The following is a 19,038-nucleotide window of genomic DNA, read 5'->3' on the forward strand; positions in this document are numbered from 1 at the left end:
CTTGCTGGGGATTTTGTAGAAGGCGTTCTTGAGGGGTTGGTAGTGGTTGGTAGATGTCCTGTAAGGTCGTTTCCTGCTTTAAGAATCTGTGGTTCGGGGCAGCTGGTGGCACAGTGGATAAAGCACCAGCCCTGGATTCAGGGGGACCTAAGTTCAAATCCAGCCTCAGACACTTGATACTTACTAGCTGTGTGACTCTGGGCAAGTCACTTAACCCCAGTTGCCACACACACACACACACACACACACACACACACACACACACACACAAAGAATCTGTGGTGCTTGGGGGCAGCTAGGTGTCTCAGTAGATAAAGCACTGGCCCTTGATTCAGGAGGACCTGAATTCAAATCCAGCCTCAGACACTTGACACTTATTAGCTGTGTGACCCTAGGCAAGTCACTTAACTCTCATTGCCCTGGAAAAAAAAAAGAACCTGTGGTTCTGTGAAATTCAAATTTAGTTAGCATTTATGAAGCAAACTACCATGTGCAAGTCAGTCAGACAATCACCATTTATTAAGTTCCTGCTATGTGCCAGGGGATAAGCACTGGGGATACAAAACAGAAACAAAAGATAGCCCCTGCTCTCAAGGAGCTCACAATCAAATGGGGGAGATAAACAAACAAACACAAACAAGCTATTTACAGGCTAAGTAGGAAAAATGTAACAAGAGGAAGGCACAAGCATTAATAGCCATTGGGAAAGGCTTCCTGTAAAAGATGGAATTTTAGTGGGGATTTAAAGAAATGGTAGGCAGAGTTGAAGAGGGTGAACATCCCAAGCAGGGGAGAGAGCCAGAGAAAAGGCCTAGAACCAGGATGTCGTGTCTTGTTTATGGAACATTGAGAAGGCCAGTGTCAATAGGTCAAAGAGTGCATGGAGAGGAGTAAGAAGACTGTAGGGGCTAGCTTCTGAAAGTTTTTGAACACCAGAGGATTTTTATATTGATCCTGAAGGCCATAGGGAGCTAATGGAATTTATTGAGTGTGTGTGGGCGGGGGGAGAGCTGGTAACATGGTCAGACCTATGCTTTAGGAAAATCACAATGTTGTTATTGCTGTTGCTGTCATCTTTGTCTCTGGTACCTGAGAAATGTAACAAGACCTGGAGGATAACCTCTGGCATGTGTCTGTAGATACTCCAGAGGACCTATGCAAAAAACATGGACAAAAATCATACAGGATTAGAAAGCATGGTTGAGTTGCAATCCGCCCCAAAGGAGAGGTTATGCCCATTGTTGAGACTGGCTATCCATTGATGTGTTGAAGCAATGAAGATACCTAAGTTGCTTTTCCATGCTAATGTTCCATGTGGCACCTTAATACCACTCAGCTCTGGCTTGGGAACTTCTAAGATCATTTAAATACAGTTTGTACCTTATATTCGTACAGACAAGAAACAACATACATTACAAAAGTAAATCATTTAATCAGGACTCAAAAAGTTAAAAGGTAATGGGGGGGACGGGACTGGGCAACAAGGATCTTTGGAGCACACATAATATGCCCTGCCTGGCACCAACCCACATTGAGACTTGATGGGCCTGTTTCTGGGCACATGTAATGTAGGGGCTCTTTCCCTTACTGCAGATGATATTCTCTAATTGTTTCCTGCCAGCAAACTGCTTGGCGATGAAAAGTCTTTCAATTGACTCCTGGGCTGAGAATACACATACAAAAGATTCAAGTGGACAAACTCTTTCTCTCTTTCCTGGAAGCTTTGGAGGAGGAGAATGAACTGTTGTGAGTCTTCAGGTTTGGATGGGATATCAACTCCTCTCTCCTACATGGCTGCCATGTGTCCATGAATGAACGATCTATCTGGGATTTTGGGGGGTTTTTTTGGTTTCTGTGTTTAGTCTTTTCTGATCTAAGATGAATGAATATTAGAGATGAAATGCAACAGGTTAGGACCTTAGGAGCTTTGAAAGGTCAGTCTTCTCAGCATCCAGAGTCAGTAACAGCAGTAGCCAAATTTGGTGAGGCATCAGCCCTGAGGAGCAACCAGCTTGACTCGGCACAGCATTGAATTGACCAGACAACCAAGATACTGTATGTGTGGCAAGGGATTGACTCATCCATTGGCTATGCCACACCCAAAAGTGAACGTAGTAGATGCTTCTGACTAGAAGCCATGGAAGAAAAGGACTCCCAGGACCAGGAAACAGGTAGAAGGGAATGTTTTTTAGTAACCACTTTCTATCCCCAGAGACAGAGTCCATGTGTAGAGAGGGTAGAATAAACTCTCCCCTCTCCTTTTGGGGAGTTTTGTACTTCTCTACTTTTTCAGTAACTATCCCTTTGTAAAAGCTAATTGGGGGGGCAGCTTGGTGGCACAGTGGATAGAGCACCAGCCCTGGATTCAGGAGTACCTGAGTTCAAATCCAGCCTCAGACACTTGACACTTACTAGCTGTGTGACCCTGGGCAAGTCACTTAACCCCCATTGCCCCGAAAAAACAAACAAACAAAAAAGCTAATTGGTATTAATTAGTTGATATTCAGGAGATATTAACTGGTTAAATGATATTAGGAGGAACATACTCTTTAGGGGCTCATGAGCAAGAGGAAAAGTGAAAATCCTAGATCCCTCAGGGTTACTGTTAGAATTCCGAGGCAGTACCCATCTGCTCTCTGAGGATCTGACCTGTAGGTGTTAGTGGGGAGTTGGAATAGTGAGCTCAGAGCCTGCACATCAAAAAGAATGGGGTGGGGACAGCTAGGTGGCTCAGTGGATAAAGCACCAGCCCTGGATTCAGGAGGACTTGAGTTCAAATCCTTGACATTTAACTAGCTGTGTGATCCTGGGTAAGTCACTTAACCCTCATTGTCCCATAAAAAAAAATAGGCACAACAATCTCAGCACCTGCACTTCAGGGATTAGAGTTTTTATCCCCAGTGATTCATAGGGAAAACAATCTGAGTCAAATTCTGGTATGGGAAGAGTATGACAAATGTCCTAGTGTGGCTGGACAGAAGGTTGGAAGATCCTTTTATGTCCTCAGAGCATCTGTCAGTTTCTACCAGCTGAGTCACAGCAGGAAGTCTCCTCTCTCCCTCTCTCTCTCAGTTCTCCTCTACCTTCTAGTCAGAAGCTAGCCAGAAGATTCCTAGTATTGTCCCCTTTCCTGCACTGGGTGTGGCCTTGACCATCATCATGTTGTTTCCCTTTTCCAGAGTCTCTATCTGCCTTTGTATTCAATCACCCTTTGCAACAGACACACAATCCCATGGGAATTTAAGTCCTGGAAATTTAATCAGGCCTGTTCTTGTGGCTAAGAGCCTCATGGGAAATGAAGTAAGTCCCTTTTCCCTCTGCAATGTACTCATTACCTATGATTCTATGGAAACTTTTCCTGATCATTCTTCACTTTGTGCTGTGGTCCTGAATCAATCTCTCTCTCTCTCTCTCTCTTTTTTCCTCCTTCCAATATCTAGTAGCAAAAGCATGCTGCAGAATAAAACACCACTGCAGAGCTGAGATCCACACACTTGAGAAAACCAGCCTTGCTGTGGATGGTAGTGATTCTTGGCATGAGTCCAACGCACGAATCCCAGGACATGCTGGAAAAAATTCATGCCTGCCTGCCACTCAGGGAACTGAGCGACACCCCTGCATGCTGACAGACATAACTGTCATAATCTCGTCTTGCTTGTAAAACTAAACAAATGGAATGCTTCCTGGCTAGGCACTCTAAAATGAGTCTGCTTTGTTTTAGATCAAAGCTGACAGTGCCAAAGTGCACTCAGGTGACATGGAACAAGGTATGTTAGAACTGGAAGAGATCCGCAAACATAGCTTGTCAGAGCTGGGAAGGACCTTAGAACCTGGGATGTCAGCGGGAGGAGGACCTTAGAAATCATCTGGTCTAACCTCCTTTCTTACTTGACATATGAGGAAACCGAGGCTTTAAGCTTGAGGTAGCCTCCAGAGAGAGGTGAATGCAGGGGGCGGGGGGGGGGGGGAGGGAGAGGGGGGATGGAAGACTGCAGAGTGAGGACATCCTCAGGCATTGCTGTGTAAATGAACTCTCTCCGAGCTGGGAAGGGCTCCTCAAATCGGTGAAGCAGGAGCTGTTTGGCTGCGGCAATCAGCCCATCTGTTACCCGGGGGCAGTCCCGCATCCCTGCATCGTGTAGTTAACATTCCCTCTGAGGATAGAGAGGGAGGCGGGCCTCTCTGTCTGGGGGTGTATCATGGAAACTCAACCGCCATCCACGTCTTTCCAGGAAAACCAAGGGCATCCCCACAATCCCTCCTCTGCAGCCCCCTCCCCACGCCCTGCCTAGTGCGCAGTCGCAGAAACCCCAACGCCCACATCGGAAAAGCCAGTGCTGGCCCGGGCTTCGCGAGTCGGGATTCCAGGGACCTACGCCTGGGACTGCAGCAAGGAGCCAGAGCGGGAGGGGGATGGGGAACGTTTTTCTGGTAGAGTCATTTCCCGACAACCCTCTCTCGGTTTGGGGAATCCACCTAAAGAACGCTTCCTTTTCCAGTGAAATAGTGACTAGAAATGGCATTAGTCTTTTCCTTGGGGTTCAACGTTGCTTGGGGACGGGAGAAATGAGGAAGGGGATTGTGGGCGAGGCGGATTGGGGAACAAACGCATTCTGCCCACGGGCAGAATTTCGAAGGGGCTCCTGCCCCTGCTTTTCCCCTCCTATCCCGGAACGTGCAACAGAATATTAGTCATGAAGCGCATTAGAATATAGAGTGTCAGAGAGCCAGAGGGCATCTTAGAAACCGAATAGTCCAGGGGGGCTTTAACCTGGCATCCATCCTCAAGGGACGGTGATAGGCTTCAGGGCATCCGTGAATTTGAATGGGAGGAAAATTACCTCTTTATTTCAATATAATCGGGTTTCTTTATCATTTATGTGTTTTATTTCTGCATTTAAAAACACCATTCTGAGAAGGTGTCCAGAAGCTTCACCTAAAATGCCAACCGGGTCCATGACCTAATAGTTCAATTCCATCCACATTTTACAGAGGAACAAACAGACCCCAGGAGGCTGAGTGACTTGGCTCAGATCCTATAGTGAATGACTTAGTGGAAGAGCCAAATTGCACCACCACACCCCCAGGGCTTTCCACCTGAGGAAGAAAATGCTCAAAAGTCAGGTGACCCTACTGGTGGTAAGACAAATGCCTGAAAGAGGGGGTGCAGAACTACACCCAGGCCTACCTCTCCCTCACAAAAGAGTTTTAGCCAGAAGGGAATCCACGAGACCTCAATTTGCCTTCCCCCTTTAAAGAAATGACTCGTGTGTGAGTATTAATCCAGACTTCCTGGCTAGGTCACTGATGCCACATCCTCTTTCTTGCAACCATGGACCGATTGACTTGCAGAAGTTAATTAACATGTATTAATTGCCTGCTATTTGCCTATGCTGTGATACAAAAAAAGGGATAAGATGATCCCTGACCTCAAGAAGCTCTCTGTCTAATAAGGCATGTTGTTCTCTGTTACCATGGGAACAGAAATTCAGGTCAAGGGACCTTTGGGTTTGAAGCCAGAGGGAGGTAGAGATCATCTAAGGTCTTAATTTTGTAGAGAAGGAAACTGGGGTTCCAAGAAGAGATGTGACATATGTATCAAACTTAGTATCAGAGCAAGGTATTAAGTTAGTATCAAAAGCCAGTATTTAGGGGCAGCTAGGTGGCACAGTGGATAGAGCACCAGCCCTGGAGTCAGGAGTACCTGAGTTCAAATCCGGCCTCAGACACTTAACACTTACTAGCTGTGTGACCCTGGGCAAGTCACTTAACCCCAATTGCCTCACTAAAAATAAATAAATCAATAAAATAAACAAAAGCCAGTATTTGAATCCAGGTGCTGTGACTATGAATCCTTTCCCAAGAAGACTGCTCCTTGGACTATCCAAGCATTTCATCTTAATTCAACAAGCATTTATTAAGGGACTTTTAAAGGGATTTGTTAGGGTGCAAGGTACTAGATTAATCAATCAGGATACAAAGAAAAAAGCAATGGTGTCTGCACTGAAGGAATTTTTATTTTACTGGGGGAGGGATACATCATGAACACAGATAAGCATGTATAATGTATATTATATAATAAACATAAAATATATAAACATAACCACACATATATTATCATAAGAGGTATATTAGAGGCATCTAGGTGGCTCAGTCGATAGAATGCTGGACCTTCGGTCAGGAAGTTCAAAGTTCAAAACTGCTCTCAGACCCTCACCAGCTGTGTGTCCCTCTACAAGTCATTTAACCTCTTTCTACCTCAGTTTCCTCATCTGTAAAATGGATAGAAAAATACCTCTCTCCCAGGGTTCTGAGGCTTAAAGAATGTGTGATAACTATAACATTTGATTTAAAAATTTCAGATAATATTTGTAAAGCACTTTGCAAACCCTACAGCAATGTAGAAGTCACAGCTATTATTATTATTGTTGTTGTAAGCAAAGTCAATTTAAATTAATTTACATGTGGAGGAAGAGGAGCAGTAGCAGTGGTGGGGAGTTAGAGGGGAAACATGAATAGCTTCATGTAGTCCCTGAGCTGAGCCTTGCAGAAAGGTAGAGGATTACAAGAGGTGGAAATGAGGAGGCAACCACTTTGAGACAGCTCTGATTATTGGAAGAGAATTCCCAGTATGGGACACAGCCTGGGCAAAACCATGGAGGTGGGAAACAGAACTTCATGTATAGGAGGGCCAGGAAGCAGGTCAGTTTGGTTGAAAATAGGATGTATGAGGATATTATTAAGTAAACCTGGAAAGGTAGTCTGGAGACAGAGGTGAAGTAGCAATGCTTCAGTGGGCCCCCTACCAGAGTCACAGCGGGGAAAGCACCAGATTCAAACAACCTGAGTTTTGATCTTGATTCATTCAATCGAGAGTTGTGTTTATAAACTCAGCTCCTAATCATAGATTTTGAGCTAGAAAGTACCTTGGTGGTCCTCTACGTTACCCCCATCATTTTACAGATGAGGAACCTGAAGATGGAGGAATTTATATGAGCTGCCTAAGATCATAGAATTAGTAAAGCACAGGTCTGGCTATGTCATTCAATAAACTCCAATGGCTCCCTATTACCTCCAGGATCAATATAAAATCCCCTGTTTGGCATTCAAAGCCCTTCATAACTTTCCCTCCTCCTACTTTCCCAGGAATCTTTAACTTTATCACCCCCATGTGCTCTGGGGCCCATTAACTCTGACCTCCTTACTGCTCCATGAGCAGGGCACTCTATCTCCAGATTCCATGCATTTTCTTTTCTTTTTTCTTTCTTTTTTTTTTTTGTGGGGCAATTGGGGTTAATTGACTTGACCAGGGTCATACAGCTAGTAAGTGTTAAGTGTCTGAGGCTGAATTTGAACTCAGGTCCTCCTGACTCCAGGGCCAGTGCTCTATCCACTGCGTCACCTAGCTGCCCCCATGCATTTTCACTGGCTGTCCCCAAGGCCTGCAGTGCTCTTCCTCCTCATCTCTATCTACTGACTTCCTTCAAGTCTCATCTGCAAGATTTTCCTGATCCCCCTCAATGCTAAAGTCTTCCTTTTGTTAATTGTCTCTAATATAATAATAATAAGAGCTAACAGTTATATACCCTACGATGGACCAGACACTATCCTAAGTGCTTTATAAGTATTATCTCATATGATTGTCATAACAATTCTGGGAGGTAAGTGCTATTTATTATCCCCCATTTTACAGATGAGTAAACTGAGGCAAACAGAGATCAAGTGACTTGTCCAAGGTCACATAGTTAATAAGTGTCTGAGGCCAGAGAGTTTATCTTGTATAAACCTTGTTTGCACATAGCTGTTTTCATGTCATCTGCTCCATTACATTAGGAGATCCTTAAGAACAGAGACCATCTTTTTGTCTTTCTTTATTCTTTATACTTAACACAGATCCCGCTACACAGTGGGTACTTAGTACTCGATTTCTGACTGGCTAACTGATCAGTGAGTGACCCAGCTGGGTCCTCTGATATCAGATCTGGTGTGTACTTTTCATGATCTGGTGCTGCCTTTCTATATCACTCCTTTCAGGGCCTCAGTTTCCCCGATCTGTAAAATGAGAGGAGTGGATGGCATCATCCTTAAATTCCCTTTTCGCTCTAAATTCTGTGTGTGGTCTATTTCTCCCCTTACTCCGGAGGTCTGTTGAACCTTGAAGGGAGGGCAAGTTTGGCTTTTGACCAGAACTTTAAAAGTAGCAGGACCAGTTTTCAGGAAGTTAGAAAAGAAAGTAGCTGAAGAGGAGGGGTGAGGGTGGGCTGGGGCGCATCTATCAAAAAAACACCTTGAGGAGGCAGCCAAGCCTGGCTTCCAGAGTGTTCCTGTGTCCTGGGTATGACTACATTGAGTTGCTGGGTAGGATTAGGGAATAAGGATAGTGGTGGGGGAGCTGGATCTATATAGGGAATACTCTGTGAGGAAACTCCCCCTACCAATCCAGATCCGGACCTTCCCTGCAACTTACAGTCTTAGTGAGTTCCCTAGAGCACCAAGTGGTTAAATGACTTTCCCAGTGGGGTGGCTTAGCCAGGGGGAAACTTGAACCTAGGTCTTCCTGGCTTCAGGGGCAGTCATTTCCTATCTCTAGTATAACCCATCTGTAAAATATGGTGGCTGGGCTAAGGTCCCTTCTGACTCTAAATCCTATGATCCAGTGATCTCATTGAAAGGCCAGGTAGGACAGCTCTGTGTAGGCAGAGCTGGGGGGGGGGGGGCCTGAGTTAGCTCAGAGCAGGAGCCCTGCTGTTCCTGAGCCTCAGGGCCACGAGGAAAAGTCCTGAATGGGATGGAGTGGACTGTGAGGGCCTGAAGTCAATCTAGAGGTCAGCCACATCTGAACACATGGTAGACACATAGCAAAAACATCTGGAACTGCCTCCAAATAACCTGCTGACTCAACATAGTATCTGGGTCCCTGGAGTCAGAATAAGTGGGAGAGCAGAGCTGGAGAGCAGAGGGTCAAGTGGTAGTGGGGGGTCAGGCTGTCTCATCCCCCTCCTTCCAAAGAAAATCAAGGCTCTCTTCCCCCACTTCCCAGCAGTCAGATCTTGCCCTCATAGGGAAGAGAAGAGAAGGGTGGGGGTATGAGATAGCTTCACTTTTTCCAAATGCCAGTAAATACTACAGGCTTGCTTAGTATCCCTCTCCTGCCTCCGAAGGCTCTGGGAGAGGTTCAGACATAATGGAAACGCACAGGTCTGAGCAGGAGTTCCCCAGAGGCTAGCTTTCCCTGGGAAGATCATAACATCAGCATTCATAGCATTTCCTGAAGGGTGGCCATGGGACCCTGAGTGTCTCCTTGACTGTGATGCCAAAAAATGGTTATAGAGCCTGCAGGGATCTCAGAACAGAGAACCTCAGAGCTGGGAGGGGCCTTATCACCCAGAATGTCAGGGCTGGGAGAGACCTTAGAACACTGAATATCAGAGGAGGAAGGGACCTTAGAACCCTGAATGTCAGAGTTGGGAGGGATATTAGACCATAGAGTGTCGGAGCTGGGAGGGATATTAGAACACAAAATATCAGAACTGGAAGGGCCCAAAGGTCATCTAGTTCAACCCTTTCGTTTTTTTGTTTTTGTTCTGTGGGGCAATGAGGGTTAAATTATTTGCCCAGGGTCACACAGCTAGTAGGTGTCAAGTGTCTGAGGTCAGATTTGAACTCAGGTCCTCCTGAATCCAGGGCCAATGCTCTATCTACTGCACCACCTAGCTGCCCCTCCAACCCTTTCATTTTACAGATGAAGAAACCAAGGCCCAGAGAAGCAAATTGACTTAACCAAGGTCACACAGCAAGTTGGTAGCAGACCTGGGAACTAGGTCTTAATTCCTGAATAATATTCTTTATACTCCATCATGATGCCTTATCATTCCATTCCTTGAGCCCAATAAAGTCCCAGTCAGATGAATTGGGTGAGTAAAAAAGTAGTGCCAGGGCAGCTAGGTGGTGCAGTGGATAGAGCACCGGCCCTGGAGTCAGGAGTACCTGAGTTCAAATCTGGCCTCAGACACTTAACACTTACTAGCTGTGTGACCCTGGGCAAGTCACTTAACCCCAATTGCCTCATTTAAAAAAAAAAAAAGTAGTGGCAAGAAAGCTGAGCATCTCCAAAGAGATTCCCTTCTATAGGACTTAGAGGAAAACTCCCTAGAGGTTCTCAAGAGACAAGCAGGAACTCTAGGTACTATCCTGAAGAAGGAAGGAAGGAGAGAGGGAGGGAGAGAGGGAAGGGCAACAACGAGGAAGGGAAGGAGAGAAGTTCATATTCCAGCATTATAGAGGGTTGTATAAAAAAGAGGAGAAGGAGCTGGCAATCAATCTGAGAACTCCTGGGCCACAACCTAGATTCTGGCCTTTAACCAGTATGGTACAGTGGAAAGCATAGCACTGACTGGAGGCAGAGGACTTGGGTTCAAATTCTGCCTCTGAGCAGGACTGGTGTAACCTTGGCCTAGTTGCTTTAGCTCTACAGTTCAGCTTCTTCAACTATAAAATGAAGGAATTTTACTACATTGGCCTTTGAGGCCCCTTCCATCTCCAGAGCTAGGATTCCATGAACCTATGAACAAGATTGTGTGTGTGTGTGTGTGTGTGTGTGTGTGTGTGTGTGACTCCAGTACCTTGAATATCATAGACACTTAATAAATGTTTATCGAATTGAGTTTAATTGCCTAAAATGTCTGAGGAATAGGGTCAAGGATAGAGTCCTGTAGGTGTTGCCCTGGAGCCTACCATCTATGATGACTTAAAGCCACTGCTACACTGGGGTTTGGTGAATGGGTTTCTCTGTGTGTCTGTGGTGTGTATGCCTATTTCTATTTCTGTTAGTTTGAGGTTTTGTGGTGTAAGGCAAAGAGAATTGATCTTAGAGTTGGGACACCTGAGTTTCAGTCCTGCATTAACTTCCCCTCCTGTAAAATGAAGATGATCCCAAATGTTACTGCCTGATTTCCAGGGCTGTCCAATGTTAAGGCTAAAATTCTAGCTAAACTGTCTAAAATATCTAATGAGTGGTCGCCAATAAATTATAAGCTTTAGCAAGAGTTAGACTTTTAAGCATTTATTAAGGAGAATAAGAATTTGGTAGAGAGAGAGAAAGGCCTAGATTCCTATCTATTAAAGGGAGAGCACATTTCTAGCTCCCCTCTCCACTAGCGTCCTCCGGAAAGAGCGCGAGACCGAGCGCCAGTCTCTTCCTTCCTCCTCCCATTAGCCCGCGTCACTTCCTGATGCCAAAGAAAAGACTCCTGGTCTTGCCCTCAAAGACCTTCGCTTCATGGGCAGAACTCTTCTACAGTAAGTCTCCAGCAGGTGGCATTATTCCAATCGTTACACCAATCAACCAATCAACAGGCATTTATTGAGCATCTGTTATGTGCCAGACACTGTGCTTGGCTGGAGGAGGCAGGGCCAAAAACAAAAGAAGTCCCTGCCCTTGAAGAGTTTCCATTCTATGGAGGGAAATCATATACCTTTATATAAGGATATATAAATTACGGATGAGGGAAGTCTCTCTGAACTCATCATCTCCCCCCGCCCCCCAAACCTACTCCCCTCCAAATATTCCTATTACTGTCAATGGCAACACCATCATCCCAGACACCTAGATTCACCACCTAGATGTCATCCTTGACTCAACTTTCACCCCATCATATCCAGTTTGTTCCTAAGGCCTGTTGATTTGGCCTTCATAATATTTGTTGTATACACCAACTTCTCTCTTCTGATACTGCTACCATCTTGGTGCAGGACCTCATGGACTAGGTTTTCAGCTGTTATTATTGAACCGACATTCCCCTTCTCAAACCTCCAACTGCACTCAGCATTTACCCTTCACCTGGCATTTGGCTCCTTGCTTTCATCTCTGGTTGGCTCATCCTTTACCACTCAGGCCCTGGCTTTCTTGCCTGAATTGCAAGACGACCTCTTACGCCTCTTTAGCTTTCCAAGGCCAAGGGCATATTTAAGGACTCACCAACTACCTGTGTTTTTTGGTTTTGGGGTTTTTTTTGTTTTGTTTTGTGGGGCAATGGGGGTTAAGTGACTTGCCCAAAGGTCACACAGGTCACACAGCTAGTAAGTGTCAAGTGTCTGAGGCCGGATTTGAACTCAGGTACTCCTGAATCCAGTGCCAGTGCTTTATCCACTGTGCTACCTAGCTGTCCCCTCACCAACTATCTGTGGATGATGACAGTGATACCCCTAGAGAGCCCAGGGCTGGCTCACCTTCAGACTGTCATTCTAGGAGCAGCCTGGTTAGCCATGCCTAAATTTCCCTGGAGAAACAAAGAATTATCTCAGTGACAGAATCAGAAGGCACCTGCATGACAAATTATTCCAAATCCCCTCATTTTACAGAAGAAATTGAGGCCTCTATGAGGAAAGTAACTGTATCAGGATCACACAGGAAGTCAATAGCAGAACCAAAGCTGATTTTTTGTTTGTTTGTTTTGTTTTATTTGGTGCTGGTTGGGTGGTTTTGGTGGGGCCGGAAATGAGGAAGAATTTTATTAGTTCTTGGAAACTCCCTGAGCCAATGCAAATGGGACATTTGTAATTTAGGCATAATGTCACAGATTCATAGAGCTGGGAGGACATCAGTCAAGTAACCCTCGATAAGTATTTATTAAACACTATGTGTCAGGAACTCTGCAAAGCAGAAAAGGTACAAAGAAAGACAAAAAAGGGGCCCTTGATCTTAAGGGCATTCTGTTTTAATGGAAGAGACAGCTATGTGATTTTTTTCTTTTTCTTTTCTTTATTTTTTTAGTTTATTATTATTTTTTTTTAGTTATGTGATTTCTAAGGCCTTTCTGGCTCTAAATGGACAATGTTTCATCCAACCTAGCTAACTACAGAAATGCTTATCGTTGGAGGGCCAGTCAATAGAGGGTGTTTGTTTTTTTCTCTTTTAAAAATCATTTATTCATTCATTCATTTATTATTTTGGATTTCTTTTTTTAATCATAAAAGTATTTTATTATTGTCCAGTTACATGTAGAGATAATTTTCAACATTTGTTTTTATAAGATTTGTAGTTCCAAATTTTTCTCTCTCCCACCCCAAGACAGCAAGCAATCTGATAGAGGCTATGCATATAAAATCACATTAAACATATTTCTGCATCAGTCATATTTTTTAGGGAAAAAACTCAAACCCCCCCCCCCCAAAAAAAAAGTAGAAACAGTTCAATCTGCATCCAGATTCTACAGGTTTTTTTTTTTCTGGATGTGGAGAGCATTTTCTATCATGAGTCTAGAAGGGTGTTTTTGAACCATGGTCACTCCTTTTTATGGGTAGGCAATGGGGAGTTAAGTGACTTGCTCAGGGTCACACAGCAAGTAAGTTTCTGAGTTTCGATTTGAATTTAGGTCCTCCAGACTCCAGGGCTAGTGCTCTATCTACTTTGCTAGCTAGCTGCCCCTAACCACAGTCACTCACAAAGGCTGCCTACATGCCTGGAAGGCCCTCAGCCTCCAGTGGGCCTAGGTTTTCTTCAACTCTCACCTGCAAAGAAGCTTTTCCAGCTCATCCCAGTGTCTTCCTTCTGGGTTTATTTGTTTATAGGTTTTTATTTCATCTCTGTAGCTTGTTTGTACAAAGTTGTCTGCATCTCGTCTCTCTATTACACTCTGAGCTTTTTTTTTTTTTTAGTAAGGCAACTGGGGTTAAGTGACTTGCCCAGGGTCACACAGCTAGTAAGTATTAAGTGTCTGAGGTCGGATTTGAACTCAGGTCTTCCTGAATCCAGGGCTGGTGCTCTATCCACTGCACTACCTAGCTGCCCACACTCGGAGCTTCTTGAGACCAGGCAAGGACTGTTTTCTTTTTATTTGTTTCTTGTTTTGTTTTTGGCTTGTCTTTGTCTTTAGTACAATGCCAGGCACAAGGTGCTTAGTAAATATTAGTGGATTCACAGTCAGAATCAAAATCAAAGAGACTTATAGGATCTGGGTTTAAATCCTGTGTCTGATGCTTACTACCTATTCGACCTTAGGCAAGCCGATACCATCTTCAGGTCTGTTTCCTGTAAAACGAGAGGATTTGATGAAGTGGCCTGAGGGTTTCTTTCAACTCTTGAACTAGAGTCCTAAAAAAGTGCTTTCTGTGAGGGAGTTAATCCGATAATATTATCCACAACTAATGGATATGGCTATTGAGAACCAGAGCTGGTAAGTCACTTATCCAAGGTCAGCAGCTAGCTAGCTGGTCAGGGGCCAAACTGGGATCAGGGCTCAGGTCTTCTGCCAGCACTATGCCTCGGTTCTTTGCTCCCTGGGAAATCAGGAGATAGAGACACAGGAAGAGGTATCATCCTCAGAATTCAATTCATGAAGGGCCAACTACATCCAAGGCCCCGGACAAAAGAATCATTTCACCTCCACCCCCAGAGGCTGAAATAAAGGCCAGGCCGCTGGATTCCGTCCCTTTACTCCACCCCACCCCACCAAACTCTTCCAGGGAAGGGTGTCGGTAGCCTTCCAGTCACCCTACCGTAGTTTCAGAAGAAAGGAAGTGGGGGAGGGACGGGGCTGGGACTAGGGAACCGTTGATCTCAGAATCCACTCTGGTTTTCGGGTGGGGAGGGCGAGGAACAAAAATAGAACCCATTCTGCCTAGATCTCCATTCTCTCCCCAAAAGAGTTTTAAATGGTACTCTCCCTTCTCCCGGACTGCAAAAGTGGATAATGGGGGTGAGGGGAGAGAAAGGAGGAAAAGGGGAGCGAGCCTTGAGGAAGTGTTTGGCTGAGGGCATGGCTCAGTTTGGGGGTTGGGGAACCCTCGGTTAGAGCAAGGCTGGGCTCCCTTACTCAGCTAATGGCCCAGTGGGCCTCTGTGCTTCCTAGACAGTTTCATTTTTGGCTAACTTCATTATCATTCCAGGCCCTTCTGCCGCTGGGTATTAGTGTGACCTAAGGCCTAACCCTTCCCTTCCCTGGAGTTCAGTTTCCCCACCAGCAAAAGGGGAGGTTGGATCCCTTTATCTTTGAGGCTCTTTCCCCATTCCAAGTCCCGTGATCCCTTCCTAGCAGCCTTCTGCCCGGCTGGGCTTTCAGAGGTTGCATTCTCGAGTAGGGAGGGGCTCCCTAATTAAGGAAGCGGGTCAGAACTGCTCATTCCTGATAGGCTTGTAGTCTAGTCTCCCTCGAGTTGAGGAAGAGAGGACCTTGGTGGGGAAGGAAATAGTTGTGGCGAGACAGATGATGGAACAGCTTCCCAGGCTCTGGGTGGGGGTTTTTAGGTGCCTGGTATTTTCCTGGCTGGTGCAAGCCAGCGCCCACCTACCAAAATGTGGTCACAGTCACAGAATGTTAGGGCTCAGGGATCATCCAGCTCCACTTCGTCATTTTACAAAAAAGGAAACTGAACATAATTCAAAAGAAGTACCGTTCAGCAAGGCTGCACTGTCACTGAACAGAACAGATAGGAAACAGAAACTGACTCCCAAACCTTAACAATAATTGCAGCTAACATGTCAATAGCCCTTTACATTTTGCCAAGAGCTTTCTTCTCAACAACCCTGTGAAGTGGGTATCAAGAGTATTATTATCCTTAATTTAATTCAGAGGATCCTAGACTGAGAGCTGGAAGAAAGCTGGGAGGCCATTGATTGCAGCCCCCTCACTTTTGTGGCTAAAAGAGATGGAGCCTCTTATCCGAGCTCTCACAATTAGTTAATGGTGACTGGCCATTCAAACCCAGGTTTTTCTTGCTTCCAAGTTCAGCTCTGTATCCTCTAGGTCAGGCTGTATCTCTAATTCCACGTAACAAGCACTCATTAAGTATCCACTAAATGCAAGGCACTTAGTGTAGATAAGTGTTCTTTGGGCAGCTAGGTAGTGCTGTGGAGAGAGCAGGATTCAGGAAGATCTAAATTCAAATCTGGCTTCAGACACTGTGTGACCCTGGGTAAGGCACTTAATCCCAATTTGTCTCAGTTACTGATCTGTAAAATGGGGACACACTGGAGAAGGAAATGGCAAATCAATCCAGTATCTTTGCCAAGAAAACCCAATGGATGGGGCAGCTAGGTGGCACAGTGGGTAGAGTACCAGCCCTGGATTCAGAAGAAAACACAATGGACAAAGTCCGTAGAGTTGGACACTACTGAACAACAGCAAAGCACTGTGCTTGTAGCTAAATCAATGGATGTCATCCAACCTCTACTTGGAGCTATGCATCAAGGGCAGGGCTGAGCTGAAGTCATCCTGGGCCCAGAGAGAAATAAAGACAAACCCCAAGCAGATCCTGTCCTCTATGAGCTTACATTCCAATGGGGGTTGGGAGAGGGAATACAACAAATACACAGACAAGGACATTCAAAATAAACACATATCAAGTGTGAGAAATGGGTAATTGTCTCCTCTCAATGTGGATATAACAGTCAGTCTTACTCCCCTGACTTGTTTGTAGTACAAAGGTCTCAGATCCCCTCCTTCCCCTCAGGTTAGCAAGGTCACATGGTTCAAGGAGCCCTGGTCTCAATTAGGTCCTCTCCAGAGTTCTGTCCATATAAGGAAGTATAAGGTCCAGTCCTGAGTTATGCCCATACAAGGAAGAGGGGTGGGAATACTGCGTTCCGATTAGCTAGTTTTTGCGCGTAGATTGTAACCCCGACCAGTGATGAAAAAGGGGAAGGTCCATTTGCGTTAGGGACTAGGGTATAAAACAGGGCCTTCAAACCCCCTTCCGGGGCACCCACTAGCTGCACACTAGGGTGCCTCCTTCTCATGAGAAGAAAATAAAGCCTTTGTCACCTCGCTGCTGAGTTCCTGAGAATTATTGAGAAGAGGATGACTCCCTCACATCAAGGACATTCAAAATGTCATGGGGTGCAGAGCACCCCAGAAGTTCTCTGGGGCACATCAGAGGACAGATAATGCCTAGAGAGATAAGCGGAACCAAATTAGACTGAGCTAGCTTCGGATTCCCAACCTTCATTCTGGTCTCCCTTACCCTGGGGAGATAAATTTGGGTGTGGCTGCGGCCTTTGTGTCCTGAAGAGGGATCCATAGCCACCCCTCACCCAATTCCTCTAGTCACTACCAGTGGGGGATGGTCCTCCACTCCTCACCCAATTCCCCCAGCTACCACCAGTGGGGGATGATCCTCCCTCACTAAAGGAACTTTCCACAGTCAAATGGTGACCCCTCCCCTCATCAGTCTTCTATAAAAGTACCTACCATTCTCCTGCTCAAGGAGATTGGTACCTCTGAGCCATGTGCTTTGTGCCTATCTCCCCATGAGAAGTCCAAGGATTTCTGTTATGGTTTCCCTTCCCTCCCCACTTCCCTTCCCTTGCCCTTAAATAAACTACAACCTTGTTCTAACTTCCTTTGTGTGCCAGAGGGTGTAATTCTTTAAAGAGGAATTTTTAAGAACCCCAACCCCTAACCAACCCGTACCCCATTTCCCCCATTACAAAAATAAACACATATCAATGGGGCAGGGATAGGTGCCCTGCCCTAACCTTCCATATTTATTGTTGTCCAGTTATTGTTTGGGGGAGTGAGAAGGTGGAGTAAGGAAAGACCTCTTGAAGAAAGGGGTACTTGGGCTGTCTTTTTTTTTTTTTTTTTGGTGAAGCAATTGAAGTTAAGTGACCCGCCCAAGGTTACACAGCTGGTAAGTGTCAAGTGTCTGAGCTGTATTTGAACTCAGGTCTTCCTGACTCCAAGGTAGTACTCTATCCACTGGGCCACCTAGCTGCCTCTCCTTGGGCTGAGTCTTGAAGGAAATCCAGGGACACTGAGATACGGAGATGAGGAGGAAGAGTGTAGCAGGCCTAGGGGCACTCTGTAAAAAGACATGGAGCTAGGGGCAGCTAGGTGGCGCAGTGGATAAAGCACCGGCCTTAGATTCAGGAGTACCTGAGTTCAAATCCAACCTCAGACACTTGACACTTACTAGCTGTGTGACCCTGGGCAAGTCACTTAACCCCCATTGCCCCGCAAAAAAAAAAAAAGAAAAGAAAAGACAAGACATGGAGCTGATGGAAGTAGGAGATGGAATGTCCTGGCCCAGAAAGGGGCAAAGACCTAGAGAGGGAATGGGGCTTACCCATCATCACACAGGGAGCCAGTCAGTCAACTAGCAATTATTAAGCACTTACCATGTGCCAAGCACTAGGAGTGTGCCTGGAGTTAGTAGCAGGGCTGGGACTAGGCCTCAGCTCTCCTGATTCATAATGTTAATGATTGAGAATAATAGTGGTAGAAGAGCTTTTTCAGTAGCATGAAGATGATCTTGGAATCCCAGTGCAACATAAGCTCTGGCACCTTTTTCTAAGCTGGAAAGGCTTCAGGAAAGGGCCTGGCAAAGACTGTGGCTGCCTTCCTAAGTTTGGTGGAGCTCACCTTCCATGTTTATTGTTGTCCAATTATTGTTCAATTGTGTTTGACTCTGTAGGACTCCATGGAATTCGTCAATGGGGATTTCTTGGCAAAGATAGTTTGCCAAGTGGTTGCCATTTCCTTCTCCGACTCATTTTACAGATGAGGAAACTGAGGCAAACAGGTTTAAGGGACTTGCTTAGGGTCACACTGGTGTCTGAGGCAGGATTTGAACGCTAATCTTCCTGACTCTAAGTCTGGGGTGCTCTATCCACTGTACCACCTATAGGCTGGCTTCAAATATGAAATCCTCTGTTTGGCTTTTTAAGCCTTTCATTATGGCTTCTCCTCCTACCTTTTCAGTCTTCTTATATGTTACTCTACTCCACAAGGTCTTTGATTCAGTGACACTGGCCTTCTGGCTGTTCCTCCAACCAGGAACCCCATTGGAATCCAGACTCCTTGGCATTTTTCTATGCTGTCCTCTCACATCTGGGATGCTCTTCCTCCTCATCTAGGGCTACTACTGGTTTCCCTGGTTTCTTTTAACTCCCAGCTTCAAATCTCACCTTCCTTGAAAAGCCTTTATGGTCTCCCCCTGAGCCTACCTACCTCCAATTTATCCTACATGTATCTTGTTTGTGCAGAGTTTTGGTCATACCATGTTCCCCCATTAGACTGAGAATTCCTCGAGAACAAGGAC

Source organism: Dromiciops gliroides, chromosome 3 (genome assembly GCF_019393635.1).
Source record: "Dromiciops gliroides isolate mDroGli1 chromosome 3, mDroGli1.pri, whole genome shotgun sequence".
Taxonomy (NCBI): Eukaryota; Metazoa; Chordata; class Mammalia; order Microbiotheria; family Microbiotheriidae; genus Dromiciops; species Dromiciops gliroides.